Consider the following 23,767-nt stretch of genomic DNA (forward strand, 5'->3'; position numbering starts at 1 on the left):
CATCGCGTTTTCACTTTTTATTCCGCGTTTAGACGAGCGTTTTCAGGAGGAAATCTGCGTGCATACGGTAATGTAAAAGTGTGTGGAATTCGATTGGTTATGCATGCCATCTGACATGTTTGTTTCTGTGTACTGTACGTATGTGACGTAAACACAAACACAACATGAGCAGATCTGACCAGAGTTTTGCATCTTGGGCAGTGTAGACAGAAACACTACAGTGGAGCGCATTCAACCTTTCCACTCTGCAGGGTGGTTTCAGATTTTTGCGCTTTTACGCCCCAAAAACGCCGTCACCGTCTAAACAAAAGACACTTCCAGTAAAATATGTTGTCGTTTTTACCTGCAGCCGTTCTCCTGTAAACAGGCCCTGTATCTGAGAAAATAGCATAATATGAGCCCTTTAACTTGTAAACTACAATTTCGTGACATCACAAGGTGGGACAGAGCGTTCTAAGATGGTTTTAAAAGCTCACAAGACAATTTAGCATAATTATTTTTCTTACTCAACCTACCTCAAAACTCTAAAACGCACACACCCTTTGAACGTTCCGTGAGCCTAATGATAATGTATTCCCCGTCATTATTAGATAAACATCATAATTAAAACAAAAATTAAGAGTTCAGGTTTCTTTGATCGATTTCTCACACAAATGTAAAGTAAACTGCTATCATGAAATCAATCCAAACATGATCGTGCTCATCCCTGGCCCTCTCAGCCTCTCCCGTCTCTCTCCTGTACGTGCCGTGGCTTGTACTTTAGTAACAGATAACGGAAGTGTCTCTGTCTGCACACACCTTCTCTGACTATTCACCCCGTTCGACGAAGCATGACCTCAGCGTTCAATACACAGAGAATTACAGCTCAAATAATATTGACAAAGCCTGTGTCACTCCGATCGCAGACGCACAATCGAGACTGCAGTGGAAAAATTCAGTTAGGTGAGGCCTTAAGAGCTGCATGCATAATCCACTGTTCATCCTCCGGGGCATCTGATACAACAGTGATTAAATATTCGTTTGAAGCACAATTACACAACACATTTTGTCTAGTTTATTCAGCCACCTGTCAGGGAGATAAAAGGGTTTATAAGACAGTTGACATAAAGAGGGTGGAAAATAGTTTTGAAGAGGGTGAGTGAAATCATTTGTGAATCTTGGCAGGTGCTGCGTCTGTCATTTGTTTGTGTAAGTGTGAAGCGGTTCAGTCTAGAATGTTGCACAATGTGGAATTAAACTGATCTGTTTCCATGGGGACAAGAAGTTGGCGCAATCAGGTCAAGTTATCTGAGAGGTGTGATCTGTAGAAATGTGACCGAGTTCACTGTGAGAATGTGCGTTCTTTACAGAGGGTCATTTTCCACACACACAAAAGCACAAGCTGACAAACCTGATGTGATGTGCAGTAGTGTCATTAGCAGAATGCATGTCCATGGTGTTGTGATGGCGCTCTGAAGCGTGACTGACTTAGCACAGGGAGCAAAGGGAGGACAGGCTCCAAAGTGCAAAAAAAAAAGCAAACACCACCCTTTTTGTCCATTTTGCCGTTTTGCTCAAACTTAATTGGCCCACTGTTTCAGTTGAGTGAATGCTAAACCACATTTTTGTTTGTTTTTAGTCCCCCTCCCACCAAATTTTCTTGTTTCTGCATTAGAGTATTCATACCGGTTTGTCAAAGCTTGATCCCATCAGATCTCTGAAGCTCAGAGGTCGGGCCTGGTTAGTACTTGGATGGGAGACACTGGGAAAATCAGGTGCCACATGGGGGCACCAGTTGCAAAAACTGCTGTTGTGTCCTTGGGCAAGACACTTCATCCACATTGCCTAGTCTGAAAGTGGTGTGTGCATGCGTGTTGGTGGTTGAACGGGCCGATGGGGCAGATTGGCAGCCTCGCTTCTGTCAGTCTGCTCCAGGTGTGGCTACAATAGTAGATTACCATCTGTGTGGAGTGAATGAATAATGAACTGTAAAGCGTCTTTGGTTGTCTTGAAAGGTGCTATGTAATGATTAATTAATAATAAATTTTTTTTTTTTTTAAAACTCTTAGTCACTAGTCACACTTACCTACTAATGACCCTAAAGATTTAGTAAATTAAAGGGTTAAATATATATTAATTAAAATAAGTAAATAAATAAATACATACATATCATTTTAAATTTGAGCAGGAATAGATCTTTGGATTTAATTGAAAAAAGTATGAAAAGATATTGATTTATGCTGTGTTTACAGCTGTTTTTGTAAGTAGACATGTATGTCCTTAGGGTCCTAAGTGTGACTTTTTAAAGGGAAGTCTGAGGGTTAATGAAACTCCAAAAAAGTTAAACTCCATAAAAGTGTAATACCTATAATGAAATAATAATATTCTTCATATGCATAGATCCACGAGAGAGGACACTTTCTACTATTAGATATCAGATGTCAAAATTACAGGCATCTTCTAACCTTGGTCCATTGATTTTTATCTGTCACTGTTGGGGTTAAAGAAACATTACACAACAGTGTAATGCAAAAAAAAGCACAGACGAGGAGTTGAACAGCTTATTTCCATGTTCCGCCTCATATACTCCTCAGTCACGGTTCACTGACAGGGTCCTGTCCTTTACTGTGATTTGTTTAGCAATTGCCCAAGCACCAGCCTCTCCAAGCTCAGATGGTTTATGGTCCAAACAAGTCAGAGATCACCTGGGATCAGGAAGTACACGACCTCTTAAATTCACAGCCCCTCTGAGATTTGGCTCTGCTTCTGTTGCTTTTTAACCATTTCCCATCGTAGTAAAAGACTCCGATGAGAATCACAGCGACACGGCCTGGACTTCTGCTTACACTGCAAAACCGCCGCTGTCCTCCTTGACCCATTTGGAAATAGTTTCTTCACGGTCTGTTTGGTACAAGCACGATTCGTGGAGCTTTTCCAATGCATCTGCTTCTGTCTGTAATTATTTTATAATGTCACAGCAAACTCTCTTGAGGAACCATCTGCGATTGCAAATCCATATACAAATGATTAGAGAGTGCAAGTGCCTGTAACAAGATTCTTTCAGCAACAATAAACTCAGCAGGTCAATGTACTAATGAGAATTTGACATGTATGGTATTTTAGGCTGGTTTGACCCAGACTTCCAACATTTCCAGATTTCCCTCACTGTGCATTCACATTGTACTCCAAATACAGAATGCCGTTTTCTGTGTTTTGATTGCCAGACCTGCCAGTCCATTCTACATTCTACATTCTGTTTGAATCCAGAAGGGACTGGAAGAAGACCAGAGCTTGACAAACCTCCAAACAAACTTGAGACGATCCAACCACAGCTGCTCATTTGTATCACACTGTCCCCTTAGAATTCAAAAGTTCTATTTGACTTTTTTGACAAAATTGAGTTTTCATATATTCTTGTTCACGGGTGCCTACTGTACACTATACCAACCCTTTTCTGAACAATTTATGAGCAAAAACAGATTCCATTTTGAAGTTGCACTTGGTTCAGACCAATCAGAGCGCAGAATAAATTTAAATTGACCAATCACAGTCAACTGCTTTGGAATGTTATATTCTTGTTCTGTGACAGACAACAGCATTTTTGTTTCATTCACACGTGTTTGAGTAATCCTTTATTATTAGTCTGTCTACATCTCCAAAGCTCAAAATGCCCTGTTCCACCTTGTGATGTCATGAAGTAGTAGTAGTACCATTTGTTCAGTAAAAATTGGGCCCAGATCCTGCCCACTGCCACGCCCACCATGCCCATAAAAATTCGGATAATAGCAACCTCAACATGCCATATATGTCTGTAATCAGAAGGAACTCAGCAGAACAGCCAGATCAGTTGTTGTAGACCGGGGTGCTCAATACGTCGATCCCGATCTACCAGTCGATCGCCAAGGTCGTGTGGGCAGATCGCCGTGTCTTAGTACTCGTCTCGGACTCGATCGCATTTAGACTCGGTCTTGTCTCTCACTCGAGGTCTGACACTCAACAAGTGTGATCATATTTCATTACGGCCGCTGCTGTTGGCAATAAACTTGTAGCGGGTGCAGGAGCGTGTGGGGCGTCTCAGTGCAGCCTGTGCGCTCACTTGAAACCCGCGGAGACTCTACGGCGCATCACAAACACACACGCTCCCTAAGCACGGCTCGTCTGCAACAGCATGTGCCCTCGTGTACCAGCGTGCATCACAGGGCAGGTTCAACTTCCTAAACACCCTACCTGTCCATCTGCCTCACGTCAGCACGCCGCCCCTCGCCTTTTCACGCTCTCGCTCCTTCCTGCGTACAGCGAACACAAGCCCCTCCCACAGTGCGGCTGATTAGAAGAGCAAGACCAAACGTGACGCAAAAATGAGTCTAAATTTGTGTTCCAGTGTTGGCACAAAGCAGGTCTACAGCATAGAGCAGATCTACAGAACAGACCTACTGCCACATTTGGCTGAAGTTTGCCTAACAAAAGTGCACAAATGCATCTGTGTTTGTCACGATGTGCGTTTGGTTTGGTAAACGTGCAGAGGCTGGTAAATATCACTGCAAAACCAGAAAAGAATGCAACTCCAGTTTGGAACTTTAAAAAACAGGTTTAAAAATCTTACCTACTTCCTTCAGTTTTTTCACAGTTTTGTGTAAAGTGCCAGAGGAAGTTCTCTTAAAGAAGAGGTTCTCAAACTGTGGGTGAGGGTCCAAAAAAGGGGCACAGAGTGTTTCAGTGCAGTTTGTTTGGCTTTGTATTAGGTAGATCATTTTGACTTGGTCATTTTGTAAGTAGCTCGCATGCTGAAAAAGTGTGAAAGTTGTAGAAGTTTTCAGCTTGTCCAAGAAAGAGTGAAATTAAAAATCTAGAGACCAACTGGATGTCTTAAGCACGAGAAGTTTATTTACCATCAATAATACGGGTCCGGGGGAACTGGAAAAGTCAACATAGTATGATTTCAAAAGTGATTATAGTATTATATGATCTTTGAGTGTTCAAGCCCCTTGACTCTGCTTCCAAAGGAGGAGGTTTATAAAGCAAGTGTGGTGAAAGTATGTAGGCCTGTAGGCACCAGTTAATCAGCATTTAGTGAGATTATGACGGCCAGTAGGCAGTTAGTTAGCTCCAACTGTACGACCAAATTGCAGGGTTTAAAAGTTCATGTAACTACTTTAACAGAGCGAAAACCTCACGAGAGGCGACTGGATTCTCGCGACCTACGATTGCCAAACGGGAGCTGGTCGTGAGGTATTAATCAGCTCTCATTACGCCATGTTTACTACACGAAGCACGACACACGATTAAGCCAAAACTCGGCCTGATCCTAAAAACAGTCGCACAAGTAAAAAAAAACTGCTCAAAAGGGGCCAAAAATCGCAGTGTAGACAGCAATATGCCACAATTAATGAGCCAAGAGAAGATCATGGCGTAAATACATATACATATTTTGTGAATCCATGTTAAATTGATAGATGTAGGTGGAGAATAAATTACTTAAATTCTCTTACATCAATCATTTTCAGATTAAATGAACACAGATCAATTAAAGAGCAAGTATGTCCCCAAATGTCACAACCTAGCCACACTGTCAAATGCTGGCTTTTTTGAATAAGCTTTTGCAAAAAACAATTCTAATGCATCTGTACATATGAAAGTTATATATCAATGGAAAGCATAAAATCAACTGAATCCATTAATACCACATGTGTTTGTCTATCCCTAACTATAACCGAACTAGAAGTTATAAGGTGCAACCAAAATAGGCGTACATATAATACAGAGTACATAATACAAGGATATTAAGTATTTTAACTTTTGGAGATGTAGAAAGACTAATAATAAAGTGTTACTCAAACATGTGTGGAAGAAACAAAACACAACTCCAGGTACCGTATGTTTCGGACTATAAGGCACACCGGATTATAAGGCGCAGACACTTGAGACTGACCCCTACCATCCATCGACAGATCGTGGCGTCATTCAGTCGGTGTTTCCTCCCTGTCTTGGTGAATGTGGATTATGAATGTGAATGTGGGTGGATAATTTAAATTGTTTTTTTTTTTTATTTCCTAAAAGGAGGACTCAAATACACAAATAATGCAGCTTTGCGCACATTTATTTACGTTTTACAGAAATGAACCTTAAAACCACATGGCTCATTTGCATAAACTATAAGCACTGAAAAAAACAGATCGCTCTTTGTGCGTTGACGCGGTTCAGCTTCGGTCGGACTGAAGGACACGACTCTGTGAGGCTCCTGACTACGGTCGCTGAAATGCTCCGACAATCCATCAAGCGGTTTGGCTTCATAGGTTACCAAAGGCGTACTAAAACATTTTGACAGATTTCTGAGTGCCGCGTACCGCATAAAATCGGTTCGAGGTCAGTGAACACAACCAGAATTAATACTTAAGGCGAACCGGATTATAAGGCGCACTGATGATTTTTAAATGCGCCTCATAATCTGAAAAATACGGTATATTTTTGAGGAGGGAACAACATTATAACATAACTTAAAGCTCACAAGAGTCAATTTTATGTAATACAGTATAGGACCTTTAACAGCTCCTTTTTCTTTTAGTTCCATAGAGATAATAATGGTAATTCCAGAGCTGAAATGATCCAAATGATTCTAGTGAAGGTTTACAGAGTTGAAAAAACACAGTGGAGCACTTCCTGTATTACAACATGACATCACAAGGTGTAACAGAGAGAATCTGTTTGAGAGAATAAAGTCTAAATATGCAGGTTAAACATGTGTGAATGAAACAAAATGCAACTCCAGGTCTGTTTGTGATGAGAAAAAGTGAGTAAAACGAGCCCTTTAAGGTGAATAGTTGGAACTGGATCTAATTTTTTAAAAGAACCAAATCTTTTTCTTTCAAATTTTTACAAGATTGAGCACAGAAGCAGAGAAACCAAAACGAGTGAGAGCCTGGTGAACAAAAAATCCTGTATTTGGCATCATAATAACAGTTAGTTTTGACATTATTATTATAGTAGTACAACGTTTTATTTAGATCATCCATCATTTGACCGGGTAAACACACTCCCACTCTCAGTCAGCCATTCAAACAAATCTGAGCCTTGGCCATTTGTCTCTGTGATTAGTTTATAGATAAAGTAGAAGTTCTCACATTGGCTTCCGTCATATAAATAAATAGTAAAAGAGCTAGTCTTTTAAACGGCTCTTGGCCATAAACACATCCAAAAGATTCAGATTCCGTAAAAAAGCCGGAAGTCTCATCACTAGTTAAATCTGTGGAAATGTCATTTTTTAAACCTCCTATAAACACCTCGAACACCAGCAAGATAAATGTGTTTATTTCTATTCCAAACATTCCAAACTAGTATAATATTTCCAGAATTTTCCGTATAAATAATAAATTGAAATCATGTTGTTTAAATGTTCACTTTTTATTTGAATACTTGGACGAAGACTCGCTCCAATGTGCCGAAAGATCGATGGTTCTTAGTGAGGAAAAGTTGAGAGCTACAGAGGTCAGAGGGGATAGTTTCAATCTCAGTTAGTTTCTCACGTTCAGTTTTAACCAAAATAAAATAAATAACAAACACAGAAACGATAATGTACATTTCCATAAAGCAGTTTTTCTCAGACTATGTTGCGTGTACTACTCGTGGTATGTGTAAAATCCCTCAGTCGTCCACGTAGAATCCACGGCAAAGGAGAGATTCCATTTATCAACTGGACAAACGTTTATTTAGGTTAAAATCTTTTCGTAGCTCATCCAAGCTGAAGAACTGATGAACAGTTGACAAATGGAATCTCTAATTTTGCCGTTACTGTCGGTATGCAAGCTCCTTCGGGTTGGACCGCTCTTCAGTTTGTGGGTTTGTCTCAGTATTATGTGTCTCTGCGTGTCATAGACTGTCCAAACAGGAAGTGAGCATGGGTGCGCTTCTGGCTCCATCGACTCCGGCTCTACTTCACTTTGTATTGTAGTGTCTTACTGTAGGTAATGAATGGACGAGAGTAGTTCACAAGATGATGCTTTATTGCGAGAAATTAATTGGTTCCAAACAGCTCCCACAAAGCGTTTTAAGATCCACTTTTACTCTGTGTTCATTTTTTATAATTTTTAGCAATTTTAACACTTTTTATTTATAATTTTTATTTATGATTTACTGTCTTTTATTGTATTAATTTGTGTGTGCAGCACTTTGGAAACTGTCATGTTTTTAAAATGTGCTATAGAAATAAAGTGGACTGGATTGGATTGGCTGCTGTCGTCCGTAACCACGGCAATGCAAGGTTAACAGTTAAAAAGAGGACACACTTATACTCGGACTGTGATCTCGTCCCAAAACAATCCCTTTTTATTTTGACACAGTCCTGTAGTGTCCCATGCACAAGTCCTGCCCCCTTAGTCCTGGTTAGTCCTGGTATGGGAGGACTATCCAGTGTATGGGAGGAATATTTGTGTGTGATTTTAAGGATCTTAGCACGAATAAAGACTGATGGTTCATTCTAATGTGTTAAACATGCACATATTTCATTTATTCACTGTACTGAGCTCCAGTCTACGGCCCTCAATCGGCCCTCTGCTTCATCTGTGTTTAGATATGTGGCCCTTGATGAAAAAAGTTTGGACACCCCTGATGTAGAACCTTAATGGAAGATGGAGGAGTTAAGGGGAGCGGGTAAGAATGCAAGTGCTAGTGCGTTTGGTTGTTTTCAGAATATTATTTGAACAGTATGACCCTAGGTTTATTTTATTTGTCATCAGTTCATCTTTATATTTCTATTATATATCAGAATGTAATAACTTATGTAGGGCTGTAGTCGACTAAAGAAGTTCTTCAATTTGTTATTAAAAAGGGGGCGTGGTAAAAGCTCTCAAAACTATTACGTATCTCTGTATCTGACCCACTCTCTGACTGCACTCACAAGACTAAAGTTATGTTCATGCAAAAACTACTGTTCAGACAGACAGACATACAAGAAAACAATGTATTTATATAAAGACAGATTAAATTTGTGAATCATGAGTATAATCTGACTGTTTACATACACCAAAAAGTACCAAACCTTCAGCTAATTCACTCACTAACTTCTCCTTTCTGCTGTTGCCCCATAAATCCTTAAAATGTAAATACAATAGTTAGTTTTGTATTACACCTATTATGGTCAGAGTGAGAGCAATGACGTGTGAGCAAGAATCAAACTGGATGTGTCCTTGGTACAATAGAGCATGGAAAATTCTCATCACTAAATGTCAGTAAGTTATATCCTGCTTTGAGGGACAGAGGCAGTTAAAGAGGAAAAATAGAGCCGAGCCAATCAGATATGAGCATGAGACCGGAGAGAGACTGGACTTCTGGATGTAATCGTAACATCTTCAAAATAAAGTGGAATGTGCTTTACCTCCCCTCTCCTTCTGGTCAGAATTTAAAAGCAGACATGATGTCAGTGACAACACGAGAAACGCCTCAAGTAGCTATAAAAACTCCCACTTCCCCAAGCCGGAGTGCACCTGTAATGAAATTAGGTTTGAGAGAAGAAAGAGCTTCAATTACCACACAGCAGGGGCCAAAGACAACAGGCTCATGGAATCTCACAGGGAAAGAGCCGCTACTGAGGCGCAAAGAGGATATATTAGTGTCAGAAAACTGTTTAGTATTGTAAGGTTTAACAGTAATATTAGAAACACCGTATTTTTCAGACTATAGTCGCTCTGGAGTATAAGTCACTCCAGCCAAAAAAACGCGTAATGAAGAAGAAAAAACATATATAAGTCGCACTGGGCTATAAGTTGTACTTTTTTGGGGAAATTTATTTTATCAAATCAGAGACCAATAGGCGAGTTTCATTGTTGACAAAAGCGCGCGTTGCATTCTGGGAATTATTTTGGTCGGCGGCAATAAACACTAATTCAACATGACGGACGGAGCGAGAAAGCACGTAAAGGGTATTGATCCTGGTTATTTATCCACTCTAACGGCAGAGGACCCAAGACGATTTGACCAGAAATTGGTCATAAGCATCGATGGACGCCAAATCACCCTTTTCAACCCCGACAAAAGGTGGACCAAACCAAATTTCTGGTCGGAATCGCCAACTACCTGGACAAATATTCACTTCGGTGATATCCACAATGACTTGGTGGAAACTCCTGGGCCATTCACAGCAGAAAAGATGAAATCCTCCAAGAGTCTCGATGTGTTGTTGAACTTGTTGGAGTCCACGGTTTGTTAGGATCTTCTACGTTTGATCTGCGAATGTTTGAAAGCCGTTTAATTCGCCGTTAGCGGTTCTTTTCACTCGTAATCCGAAAAAGACATTTTCCTTCTTCCGTTCTTCTATTTGTGCATCCAATAATGTAGCAGGAATTTACCATTATCGGGGATAAATACGCGAGGTTACGCACTGTGTTTGACGCTATCGTGTTTCTTGCCTCCAACCAAAATATTTCCCAGCATGCAACGCGGACTTTTAATAACAATGACGTCAGCTTAAACTCGCCTATAGACAGTTAATGTCACATATTTCACAGTTCTTCAGATAACTATAGCATAAACAACAGAACAGAACAACTTTACCAAACTCTCCATCTCACTCCAAATCACTAAATCCATTCAATTCTTCATCCTCGGTGTCGCTTCTGAGCAACTCGGCCTCAACCTCCGGAGGTAAACAGAGCGACGCTTCCTCTTCTGTGTCGCTGTCGTCAGATTCAGCATCAGTTCCAGTTAGAATTATTCGGGCCTTTCTGAATCCCGACAGGATGGTTTTGGTGTCACTAAAGTCCAGGCTTTGTCCATCCATCCAGTGACTTGAGGAAAGTTTCATGGTGCATCCTCCTGGTGTCACAAGTTTCTCTCTCACTCCAAACTTTCTTTCTGCTACTCGATTTTTCAGCTGCAGATTTCACGACTTGCAGCTTGTAATCTGCAAAAGATTATTTTCTTTTTGGAGGCATTTGTGTTCAGTCTTCTCAGTGTCTTTATAAGTTTGTTTAAATTGGTACAGAAGTAATGGTTCAATCGACTGACATGATACAGACAGGACAGAGGCTCTTTCTGCAGGAGACATGCGCAGTAGAGTGAAGTGACAGTGGTACAGGAGGAACAGGAGCAGCAGATACTGACACACAAGACTAGAACCTCTGTGTGAACATTTGTATAAGTTGCATTGGAGTATAAATCACCCAGGAAACACCCAAACCATGAAAAAAAGGTGCAACTTACAAACATGTAAACATTTAAATCCTGGTTCACCTCAAACTTCCTCAAACTCAACAGCAATAAAATCAAACTTCTCCTTGTAGGCACCAAATCCACCCTAAACAAGCTCGACCCTTTCTCCATTTCCACTAACTGCTCCTCTGTCCCTCCCTCCCTCCCTCAGGTAAAGAGTCTGGGTGTCATCCTCAATAGCGCTTTCTCCTTCACCTCTCATATCAATAATATCACTCCCTCCGCCTACTTTCACTTCTGCAACATCCATCGCTCTCTCCACACTCCACTGCTATTCTTGTTCACAGCCTTGTCACCGAGTCTTGATTACTGCAGTTCCCTTCTATTTGGTCTGTCACAAAAAACTCTCCATAAACTTCATTTGGTCCAAAACTCAGGTGCCCGCGTCATCGCACGCACCCCCTCCATCGACCACATCACAACGGCTGCCTTCAAGACAAAATCCTGCTCCTCACATTCGAAGTCTTCCATAACCTGGCACCTCCATATTTCTTGTCAGAGCTCCTCCACGTCGCCACGCCCGCCCGCTCCCTCTGCTCGTCCTCCTCTCTCCAGCTCTGCTCCTCAGCTCTGGAGCACTCTCCCTCCTGACTTCACTCCCACATTTCAAATCCAAACTCAAAACACACCTGTTCAGACTGACCTATTCACTCCACCAGACCAGAGCTGCACTGTCTCACTTTAACTGTATGTTTTATAATTATATATAACTTTGTTTGCATTTTTTGTTTGTTTATTGCCTAATAATTAATTAATTAATTATTATGAATTATTATTATCATTATCATTATTTGCCAAGGATGACGTCCAGGCACGCAGGTGAAAAGAACCATGTAATAACAACCATTTGTGAATTAAGTTCAGTTACTTCATTCATCCCCCATGAGAGAAATGAATGTGGCCACACCCGCTGTCAGAGCAAGAACTGTTGTTGTGTCTTTAGGCAAGGCACTTCACTAGGGGTGTGCAAAAGTATCGGAATATTGTTTAATGTGATGATACAGTATCGATATCGTGGGCCGCTGTATCTTTATGTCACCAAGAGTATTTTTAGGTGTGATTTACTAAATTATTTTGATACAGAGCTACAGTTTTGTTGCTTGTGGAGAGAAAGGAAACTCATTTATGTGACACATTTGACATTTTTACTGTTTTGATGATTAAAATGTTTGTGTTTCATATGAACTTTGCACAAGAAGTGGTTTAACAAAGACTTTTAGTGTCACAGCCACGACTTAGCCTTTATTTTTTATTGAACCGTATCGAATCGATTTGAAATATATCATATCGAATCAAAAGTGCACTGTATTGAGATATGTATCGTATCGTGGCCTGTGTGCCGAGGTATGTATCGTATCGGCAACTTCTTAATGATACCCAGCCCTACACTTCACCCACATTACCTAGGTGGAATGTGAGTTTTGATGATGGTCGGAGGGGCTGGTGGTGCAGATTGGCCTCTATTCTTTCAGTCTGACCTGGGAGCTCTCACTGGAATAGTCGCTTACCATCACCAGGTGTAAAGTAAATGAATACCGTCCAAAAACTAAATCCAATCCATGATTTTTAATTCTCTGTATCTGACCCATCCTTTGTTCAATGCTGCTTGGGTGAACTGTCAGGAGCAATGAGTTACTGCAGCACAGCGCCTGGGGACACGGCTTCAGACTCTAGTCGTGGTCAGGACCACCTTAGCTTGAGGATTGCCTATTGTAATGTTAGTGCTGTCATGCGATTAAAAAAATTGAGAGATTAATTAATTATGATCTGTAATTAATTAATCTAATTAATCTCTTTTTAATCTCACCTAAAAATTGCTGAGAAAAGCTTCAATTTGAGGTATTTTCATTTAAATTCATTATTACATTATTGTGGCAGATCAAAAGACTGACATAGATTAAAAAAAGTGACTTTATAAAGTCATTTATTGTTTAACAAATCTCTCCAAATTGGCTGTTGAGCCCAAGTCTCCATGAATAAGAAACTGTTTGTTGTAAAGTAGCAAAGACGAGGAAATCTGAACATAATAACTTTTGTCTACTTAAAGACAATAAAAAGTCCAGTCTTTCCTTAACCATATTAAAAATATTATTGATAGAGAAATGCTTTATATATGAGATCACTGGTTTTAGTCCTGGTTTTAGTCCTGGTTTAGTCCTAGTTTAGTCCTGGAATGGATTAATCCTGTTTTAGTCCTGGTTTTAGTTCTGGTTTAGTCTTGGTTTAGACCTGGTTTTAGTTCTGGTTTTAGTTCTGGTTTTAGTCCTGGTTTTAGTTCTGGTTTAGTCCTGGTTTAGACCTGGTTTTAGTTCTGGTTTTAGTTCTGGTTTAGTCCTGGTTTAGTCCTGGTTTAGACCTGGTTTTAGTTCTGGTTTAGTCCTGGTTTAGTCCTGGTTTTGTCCTGGACTGGTTTAGTCCTGGTTTTAGTCTTGGTGTTAGTTCTGGTTTAGAGGTGCACAGGAGGAAGCGCGGTTTACGCCGTGTACACGAGAAAACACGATCCACACGCGGCTCACGGGAGCACGTCGGTGTCCGCGCAGTGTCTACGGAAGGAAACGTGGTCCGCGCGTTCTCAGGTTAATGACGATGATGAAGGTGTGTGTTTGTGTGTGTTTGTGTGTGTTTGTGTGCGTGTCCCCTCATGTGGCAGGTCACTATAGGACAGTAGTGCAGACATCATGAGCCTATGCACGTTGTTTTCACCAGTGACATTTAAGTTGTAGGCGATATTATATTTGTTATTTTCTTTTATATTTCACGTCGGGAGAATAATTTCCAAGACATGAATGTGTTTTTACCTGTGCGCTGCTGCTCTGTTCTAGTGGCTCTACGACCTCGTCCATTGTCCGACTGACGCCGCCAACGTTAACATGACGTTTACATCGCTGTTACTGCGCGCGTTTTGTGTGGGTTTCCGGCAATGAGTGGAATTACCGAAATAAAAAAAATTATAAATGTGTTTTTGTGTGTGTGTTGTTGTCCCAACAACACATAACAACAGGTTTTATAATAAAGCAACTCACATACAGAAACAGTAAATTTAGAGATTAAAAATGAGATTAACGCGATTAAAAAACATAACGCGCTAAATATGACTGTAATTAATTAATCGCAATTAACGCGATAATTTGACACCCCTATGTAATGTCCATGTTTTTGGATTGGCTGAAGAACCTAAGTGTCGTTAGAAACCCACTCAGACACAGGGAGAACATGCAAACTCCACAGAAAGGCCTGGGACGGCAAGGGAGTTCAACTTGAGACCTTCACACTGTAAAACCTGAGCGTAGCCTCTCAGCTACTGTGTCAAAAACTGGAATTCAAATGGGGTTTTCATTCAGTTCAGTAAAAAAATAAAACATATTCTTCAGTCAAGTTGAAAATAAGACACAGCACCTTTGAATTCAATAAGTGACAGATTTGAGAGTTGTGAGTGTTGCAGCGGTGAATATTACAGTAAATTGGAGTGACAATACTTTGATCCAAAAATAGATCGTCAGTAAGCATGCAAACGGTTGGAAATACAGATTATTTGAAATGATCTTGTACACAAACAAGCTGAAGAATGTCTTTGCTGTGGTCCAGGATCAAACTAAAAATCCATGGCATCCACTGTTTATTTCACTTTGGGATAAACTCAAAGATTGCCCATGAAATAGAGCTCCAAGAGACCAGACGACACGCACGGGTCTGGACCTGACAACCTCAGATAACTTTTTTTCACTTAGGCCTCGTCCACATTAGTATGTATTCGAGTTGTTTTCATTGCAGGTACAGTGTTCGTTCACAGTAATCCAACTGAAAACGGCTCCAGAGACAGAATGATCTGGTGCCTCCAGCTCCTATGAATTCATCTGAGTACAGATCTGATCCGGCACTGTGTAGACGCCTGAAAACGTTGATACGCTGATGTACTTCTATGTGCCGCAAAGCAATTCACCGCCAAAACGGAGGCTAGTGCAAGGGTGTCCAAACTTTTTTCATCAAGGGTCACATATCTAAACACAGATGAAGCAGAGGGTTGATCGAAGCCATACACTGATGCTCAAAACAGTGAATAAGTGAAATATGTGCATGCATCAGTCTTTATTCATGCTAAGATCCTTAAACCCACACACTAAATATTAAATATGAGCTTTATCCAGGTAGATTTTCAAAAAACTTGAAGTAAAAAGTTAATATTTAATTGATGCAAAGTATATTCATATATACGGTCTATGTGCACGACCTGCAGACGTATAATCTCTGAAAAGTTTAACATGAACCATCTCCAACGCGATAGAAACACAGAACAGACTCACCATCAGCAGAACACCCCTCTGTCACAGAAAGAACACTCATATTCCACTGAGTCGTGTGCTTTAGTCCAACAGAAGCTGAACCGCATCAGCGCACAATAGCGAGCTGTTTTTTGAGTTCAGTTTATGCAAATGAGTTTTAAGTTTTGTTTCTGTAAAATGTAAACAAATATGCTCAAAGCTGTGTGGATAGGGAAGGATTGCGGACACAGAAACGACGTGTCTGGACGCAGATCTTTTCCGATACGGTGATACGGTGATTTGTTTCAGTGTAAACGTAGTCTTAACCCCTCGAGACTCCATCCAGTGTCTAAAGATGGCATCAGTAGAGATTGTGATTGACAGTTTCCAAGGAGACCATAATGCAAGATCAACATTTTTAACCATGTCATAATTGTTTCTCTTCCCCTTCTCTTAAAGCAGTATTTAGAGTGATTCATGCATGTTTGAGTAATTATAATTTTCCCGAATTTCAGACGTCATGGCTCGGCTACCGGCACACACCCACCGCTCTGTACAATTTTCTTCTTAATCAGTGATACACGTAAGATTTGGCAGCGTCGCATAGTCATTTTGGCATAAATGAATATACAAAACAAACAGAAAAAAAAAAAAAAAAAAACACTGCCGCTGGCTTGATCCAGGCGCCGTAATTTTCCAATCTGGAAGTTTGTTTTTAATGAATATTGTGATTTAAAACGTCCAAAATATCATGAAAAAGCCTCATCCAAGGGTGTGATCAGACAGCAGACAAAGAGCACACTGTCTTCTTTAATGCAAAAATACAAAGTTTGCAAAAGTTTAAAGGTGCACCGTGTAACTTTTTGGGTGGGGGTCCGTCACCTGCTTGTTTCTACGGATATGCCTGCCAGGAATATGACTTTAAACAGATCTACCTTACATTTATTCAATTCCATAGCTCGACAATGCCTAGAAAAACAAACTTTCTGACAGTGGGTCAAGTCGCCTCTCCACAGATCTGAGCTGTAACTTTGTCCGGTTTGGTTTCCATGACGACAGAAAGGTTTAATGCCGTACTGTGAAACTCCATGAAGAAACGTTACACAATGCACCTTTAAAACCCTTGTCCTCGTCTGGATTTTTTTCTTAATTTTGCTATTAAAACTTCCCCTTTTACCCCCTAATCAATTTTTCTAATTAATTAATACTTTTTTTCCTTACAAAAACATGATAACCTCATTTTGAAAGAATGTATTTTTAGACCCACTGTTATTTATGTTACATTTTGTTCGAAAAATTAACCGTTTAATGTTGTTAGGGTTTTTATTTTATCATGGGCATCTTGAATTATACACTATGTCTAGATCAAAATCCTACTAATGGACAAAGTAATGTATAACTGTGTCCATAAATGCTGGTTAAAGGTTAATTTGAGGCTAAACACAACTCCAAGTCTGTTTTTAGGTGAGGTAGTAACATTATAACATGGCTTAAAGAGTGTCAAGAGTAATTTAGGATCTTTAAAATCTGTTTCATGGATGATTTTAACAGCTGGACCTGGATCTTATAGTTATTTAATCACTGCATATGTCTGACCCAGAGCTGTAGCGGGGTCTAAACCAGGACTGAACCAGGACTAAACCAGGACTGAACCAGGACTAAACCAGGACTAAACCAGGACTGAACCAAGACTAAACCAAGACTAAACCAGGACTGAACCAGGACTGAACCAGGACTGAACCAGGACCGAACCAGGACTAAACCAGGACTGAACCAGGACTGAATCAGGACTAAACCAGGACTAAACCAGGACTGAACCAGGACTGAACCAGGACTGAACCAGGACTAAACCAGGACTGAGCCAGGATTAAACCAGGACTGAAACAGGCCTAAAACAGGATTAAAACAGGACTGAACCAGGACTAAACCAGGACTGAACCAGGACTAAACCAGGACTAACCCAGGACTAAACTATGTCTAAACCAGGACTGAACCAGGACTGAACCAGGACTAAACCAGGACTAAACCAGGACTGAACCAGGACTAAACCAGGACTAAACCAGGGCTGAACCAGGACTAAACCAGGACTAAACCAGGACTGAACCAGGACTGAACCAGGACTGAACCAGGACTAAACCAGGACTAAACCAGGACTGAACCAGGACTGAACCAGGACTAAACCAGGACTGAACCAGGACTAAACCAGGCCTGAACCAGGACCGCACCAGGATTAAACCAGGACTGAACCAGGCCTAAAACAGGACTATAACAGAACTGAACCAGGACTGAACTAGGTTTAAACCAGGACTAAACCAGGATTGAACCAGGACTGAACCAGGACTGAAATAGGACTAAACCAGGACCGAACCAGGACTAAAACAGGACTGAACCAGGACTAAACTAGGACTAAAACAGGACTGAAATAGGACTAAACCAGGACCGAACCAGGACTAAAACAGGACTGAACCAGGACTAAACCAGGACCGAACCAGGACTAACCCAGGACTAAACCAGGACTAACCAGGACTAAACCAGGACTAACCCAGGACTAAACCAGGACTGAACTAGGACTGAACCAGGACTAAACCAGGACTGAACCAGGACTAATCCAGAAGCAGCGGACTAGGCCCCTGCAGGTAAACAAAGGTATTACAGTTCAGTAACCAAGGGATTCAGAAAATGTTTAAGTGTCCAGACTTAAACCTTTAATTTGTCTGTGCAGAACTTTGGAAACGGTCATGTTTATAAAATGTGCTGTAAAAATAAATAAAATGGATTAGATCAAAACAAGCAAAACATTTTGACTGCGTTGTTAATTGAAGAGAACATTTTTATTTTATTTTTGTACTTCTCACAGCTCCCAATACTTCAATGACCATCAGAAAAAAAAAAATAAAAATCGTAGCTTATGAGCAAACTTTAACCTTGAATTCCAGTAAAGAAAATATTATCAGTATTTTTTAAGTATTCAGTGCAACATCTCAAAAAAAAAGAAAATATAACAACAGTATCATTTTACTTTCACTTTCATTATTAGTTATTTCTGGGATGCAGCAGGGGACTTTTTGCTGTTAACGGAATTTTGCAATAAGTTGGACCGGGATCAAATTGCATTATAAATTTTAATGTAAAAACAAAGTGAAACCTGGTAAACAAGCCGTTGTAACATAAATGAAACAAAAACCAGACGAAGGTAATTTCCTGAGTGTTTGTGGAGGGGCCGAGGAGCAGAGAGGGGGAGTAGGTACTTTTTAAAAGCTGTTTGGCAATATCCCAGTGGACCAAGTAGGAAAAAATCTGTTTACTGTTTACTAATCTCAAATTTAAACAAAATATTTCAGATTTCGTGCTGCGAATCTACTTGTTGAACCGGGATTTCGTGTCAGGAAGGCCTCGCTGAACTCCAACATTCCGTACTAGTGCCCAAAGCGAGGAACAGATGATCTTCAGGCTGCAGAAGGTTTAACTGATTATTAGGCTTTTGTGACTACTGGAATGGGTGAAGTGTCTTGCCCTAAGACACAGCAACAAAAACAACAGTGTAACCCTGATCGAGAGTCAAACTGGCTACCATCTGTTTTCTGGACAAAATATTACACCCACATCTGAAATGCATAGGCTACTCTGTTATTGTGTCTCTGAGCAAGACATAAGCAGGGATAAAAGCATTAAAGCATCGAATCGAACTTTTTTTAAAACTCATGTGTGACCTAAGATACTATTATTCCATTAAATAAGGTTTAAAATACTAAAATCCATTCATTTTCTTCCGCTTATCTCATTCTGTTCATTGTGTTTATGGACAGAATTTCTAGGCACAGTCAGGGGCCGGAGGGGGTCCGGTTTGGGGACCACAGGATCTCATCTCTGCTGTTCACAGATGATGTTGTCCTGTTGGCTTCATCAGAGCAGGACCTGCAATTTGCACTGGGGCGGTTTGCAGCCGAGTGTGAAGAAGCTGGGATGAACATCAGCTCCTCTAAGTCCGAGGCCATGGTTCTCGACCAGAGTCTTGTTCTCGAGTGAGGGGAGGACGGAGCGTGAGATTGACAGGTGGATTGGTGCAGCGTCTGCAGTGATGCGGTCGCTGTATCGGACTGTTGTGGTGAAGAGGTTTACCAGTCAGTCTACATTCCTCCCCTCACCTATGGTCATGAGCTTTGGGTAATGACCAAAAGGACGAGACTGCGGAAGAGGTCGAAGTGAGTGGCTGGGCGCTCCCTTAGAGACAGGATGAGGAGCTCAGTCACAAGGGAGGAGCTTGGAGTAGAGCTGCTGCTCCTCCACATCGAGAGGAGCAGCTGAGGCTTGGGCATCTGTTCCGGATGCCTCCTGGGCATGTCCCTCAGGAGGTGTTCCGGGCATGTCCCACTGGGAGGAGACCCCGGGGAAGACCCAGGACACGCAGGAGGGACTATGTCTCTGGGCTGGCCTGGGAACGATTCAGGGTTTCCCCCAGAGGAGCTGGAGGAAGTGTCTGGGGTGAAAAAGGTCTGGGAGTCCCTGCTTAGACTGCTGTCCTCACGACCCGGTCCCAGATAAAATACTAAAATACGTGCTACCACCTATTCACAATAGAACAACTTAAAAACCCAATCACTAATCCCAATGCCAGTGTTAAGTCTGAAAACTGGACATTTGCGTTTACGAGGAATATACAAAATACATTCACCAGTTGGGGCGTAGTGTCCACGATGGGGGTGGGTTTGAGATGAGGTAGCTTCACTACTCTGTGAAGAATTGTCAGTTTCCTCGTCCTCATCCTCCTCATCTGTTGGCTGGTGTCAGAGTTAAAGTAAACTGGTGGCAGATCTTTTCTAGCCAGGCTGGCGCCACCTAGTGCCTCCACTCATTTTCATTTCTCTCCAGCAACTAGGTCAGGAATCAGAATACACTAGACGGTTCACAAAACCCCCAGAAATGCGAATTCGGGCACCAACCAATCGGTGAAGAGCCACATATTCAGTGATGTCAACGATTCCCAAGATCGAGGATTTAAAGCCAGAACAAAGAGAATGTTTGGTGAATTTTACCAAGAGGAAAGACGGTATTGTTCTTCTTCCTACAGGATTTGGGAAAAGCTGAATATACCAGTTAGCCCCGTTAGCGGCACATTACATACGTCAAGACCAAATAGCAGCGACTTATTTAAATAAAAAAAGTACCCGCCTACCGTTGAGTGAACGAATCCTAATGCTGCGAGGTCAAACAGTTTCCACAAAGTGAAACCGGCTCATGAATCTGGCTAGGTTCCTTCACCCAGGGGCTGCAGGTTTTATTTTGTTTTTAGTCATGGATTCATAAATTTTTTCCATTTTTTATTGTTTTAACCATCACCTGGATTTTATAGAATAAATCATTTTCAATTTCCTTTTAGCATTTTAATACATTTTAATTACATCTTTTAAAGTCACTGTCTTTTTATTTACAAACTTATCTATGACATTCTGTATTTTTTGTATTTTTATTTTAGTATTATTTATTGAAAGAGTATCTGAGGTTACACATGGTTCAAATAAATACATGGATTCTGTATGTTTACTACAGGGACCGGACTATAATGCCTGTGTAAATATTGCTCAGAGTTTTGTGCGGTTGGTTATGTTAGCTGGACGCACATGTGTGTCTGTGGTGCGTGGGCGTCCAGCAGCTGCTCTACAGTAGCTCCAACTCCGACAAAGTTTCACTGTTCCTCTGAGGCCAAACCCGTCATGTACACACTGCAAAGGACAGCCTGGAAGCAACGAGAACGATATTTACGATTACATGTGCTCAAAAATGATGCATGTAAAGCCTATATTCTGCCATTTTGAGCTGTACTGTTAAATATATTCTATAGCTTAAAGTTATCTTGGAAAAAATGGCCTCAGTTGAACAACCTGTCAACAAAACAGTTCAGTGAAATCGCTTGAATGTCGTCTGGTGAAAGCTTAAAAGGCCCATCTCATGTAAAATAACTCTTTTCGCATTGTATCTTCTGCACATAAACAAGCACAATTTGGGTTTTGGAACATCCATTACACAATAGTTCTGAAATCTTACTGATTCACAGACCTCCCCGCCCGTCCTGAGAAAGCACAGGCTCCTCCTCTCTGTCCTGTCTGTATCATGTCAGTGTCTTGTAGAATTTCAGGCTCTCCCAAGGGCGGGGATAGGTGTATCGATCAGCTAAATTGTAAATATCACATTTTTATACAGCACTTTTCCACCTTCAAGACTCAAAGAGCTTTACAACAAGGAACTACTCACCCATTCACACCCACATTCATGCACCAGTGTGTGCGTTCTGTGCTCAGGGTGTACGCATCTGCTGTCGATAAACAAATAATTTGTTCACATATTCGCTGCATCGTTGTATAAGACGCAGGGTTAAAATTGTGAGAAAAAAGTAACGGCTTATAGTCTGGAAATTACAATACTCTATTTTCTGATCTGTGTCATAATGTAGTTTCCTCCTCACAAACATATGCAGAGTTGTGTTTTTTTTTTTTTCACACGTTTAACACACAAAAACAATGTGATGAGATGTAGACAGACTAATAATAAAGAATTACTCAAACAAAACGCAACTCCAGATATGTTTTTAATGCGGTAAAAACATTTTAACATGGCTTAAAAATCTGCGTATCCTTTGTTCATTCATTTTTGAAAATAAAACCAAAAATAAGAAAATGAAAAAACAGCAATTTTCTTCATTATTTGTCTGCAAAACCAAAATGAAAAAGCAGATAAAGAATTGTTTTCCGTTTTCGATTTTGTGTTAAAATAAATAATGGAGAAAAAAACAGATAACGACCATTTCCCGTTTCTGTGACTTAAACTGACGGACTGAACCAGGACTGAACCAGGACTGAACCAGGACTGAACCAGGACCGACTGTCGGGACGGGCCCGGAGGTGCTCCCACGTAGACTGTCATGTCAGGTGATTAGGACTGAGACCGGGACCAGACCAGGACTGACACCGGGACCAGACTGGGACTGAGACAGGGACCAGACCAGACCAGGATCAGACCGGGACCGAGACCGGGACTGAGACGGGACTGAGACCAGGACCAGACCGGGACTGAGACTGGGACCAGACCAGGATCAGACTGGGACCGAGCCCGGGACTGAGACCAGGACCAGACCGGGACTGAGACTGGGACCAGACCAGGATCAGACCGGGACCGAGACCGGGACTGAGACCAGACCAGTTTAGTCCTGGTTTAGACCTGGTTTAGTTCTGTTCATTTCTGGTTTAGTCCTGGTTCAGTCCTGGTTCAGTCCCTATTCGGCGCAAAAGTTCGGCATTGCAGTTTAAGTCAGGGAAACATTATTCATTTTCTGTGATTTTTGGTTTTTGGTTTGGGTTTTGGAGACAAATAATAAAGAAAATTGCTGTTTTTCATTTACTTATTTTGGTTTTACTCTGAAAAAATGAATGAACGAATGACACACAGATTCTTAAAGCTCACTGGAATCCATTTTGTGTAATACTGGACATTTAAAAACACGACTGATGAGAAGACAACATCGTACTACAGTTAAAGCCAAGCAGATAAAGCGTAACAGAGCCGTTCTGCAGCTTATTATAACCAAATGGATCAACAAATGCTTCTTTGATAAACTTGGGTGTTCCGAACTCGTGTTTAATTTGCAGATGTTGTAAAAAAGCTGCGCAGGAATAAAGGCTTTGTGGACATACCTGAAGCTTTTAACTCCACATTCTTGGTTTATTGGTGGAGCTTGATCAAATAGTGTTTTACGAACGGCTCTGGTTTGAGTGGAGGGTGTTAACGTTAGGTATTTGTTACACCCAGAAACTTTTAAGGAATTAGTTAAAGCAAAACCAAACCTCGTGGTATTTGCCATAGTTAAATTGGACTATTAAAAACAGTGCTGAGTTTGCATGCCAGTCTACGTAGTTTTTTTCCTGGTTACCCTGAAGTCAAAAAGGCAGATTTGTACGATTTAAGTAATGGTACTGATACTTTGCAACAGATGTCATCAACATTCCCGAAGGGTGTAAAGTTAACTGGAAGCACTGGTCTTACACAATCGGACCAGAACAAATTGGCGCGCTGTTAAACAAGTTTCTCACACATAAAATTACAGTCAATAATAATAAGACATTTGATTTATTGCGCTTTTCTAAACACTCAAAGACGCTGCACAAAAGACAATGTAATGAGACAAACTATAGGCATACTTTAAAAGCAGGTAAGACATTAAAAGTGGTTTTAAGTAGATGGGATTGGAGTACAGAAAAATCACGGTTTGGTACGTACTTCGGTTTGGAGGTCAGGGTTCGGTTAATTTTTGGTACAGTTTGGAAACAAAATGAAAAACC

This window comes from Boleophthalmus pectinirostris, unplaced genomic scaffold (genome assembly GCF_026225935.1).
Source record: "Boleophthalmus pectinirostris isolate CB_2022bp ecotype Guang Dong unplaced genomic scaffold, ASM2622593v1 HiC_scaffold_12, whole genome shotgun sequence".
Taxonomy (NCBI): Eukaryota; Metazoa; Chordata; class Actinopteri; order Gobiiformes; family Gobiidae; genus Boleophthalmus; species Boleophthalmus pectinirostris.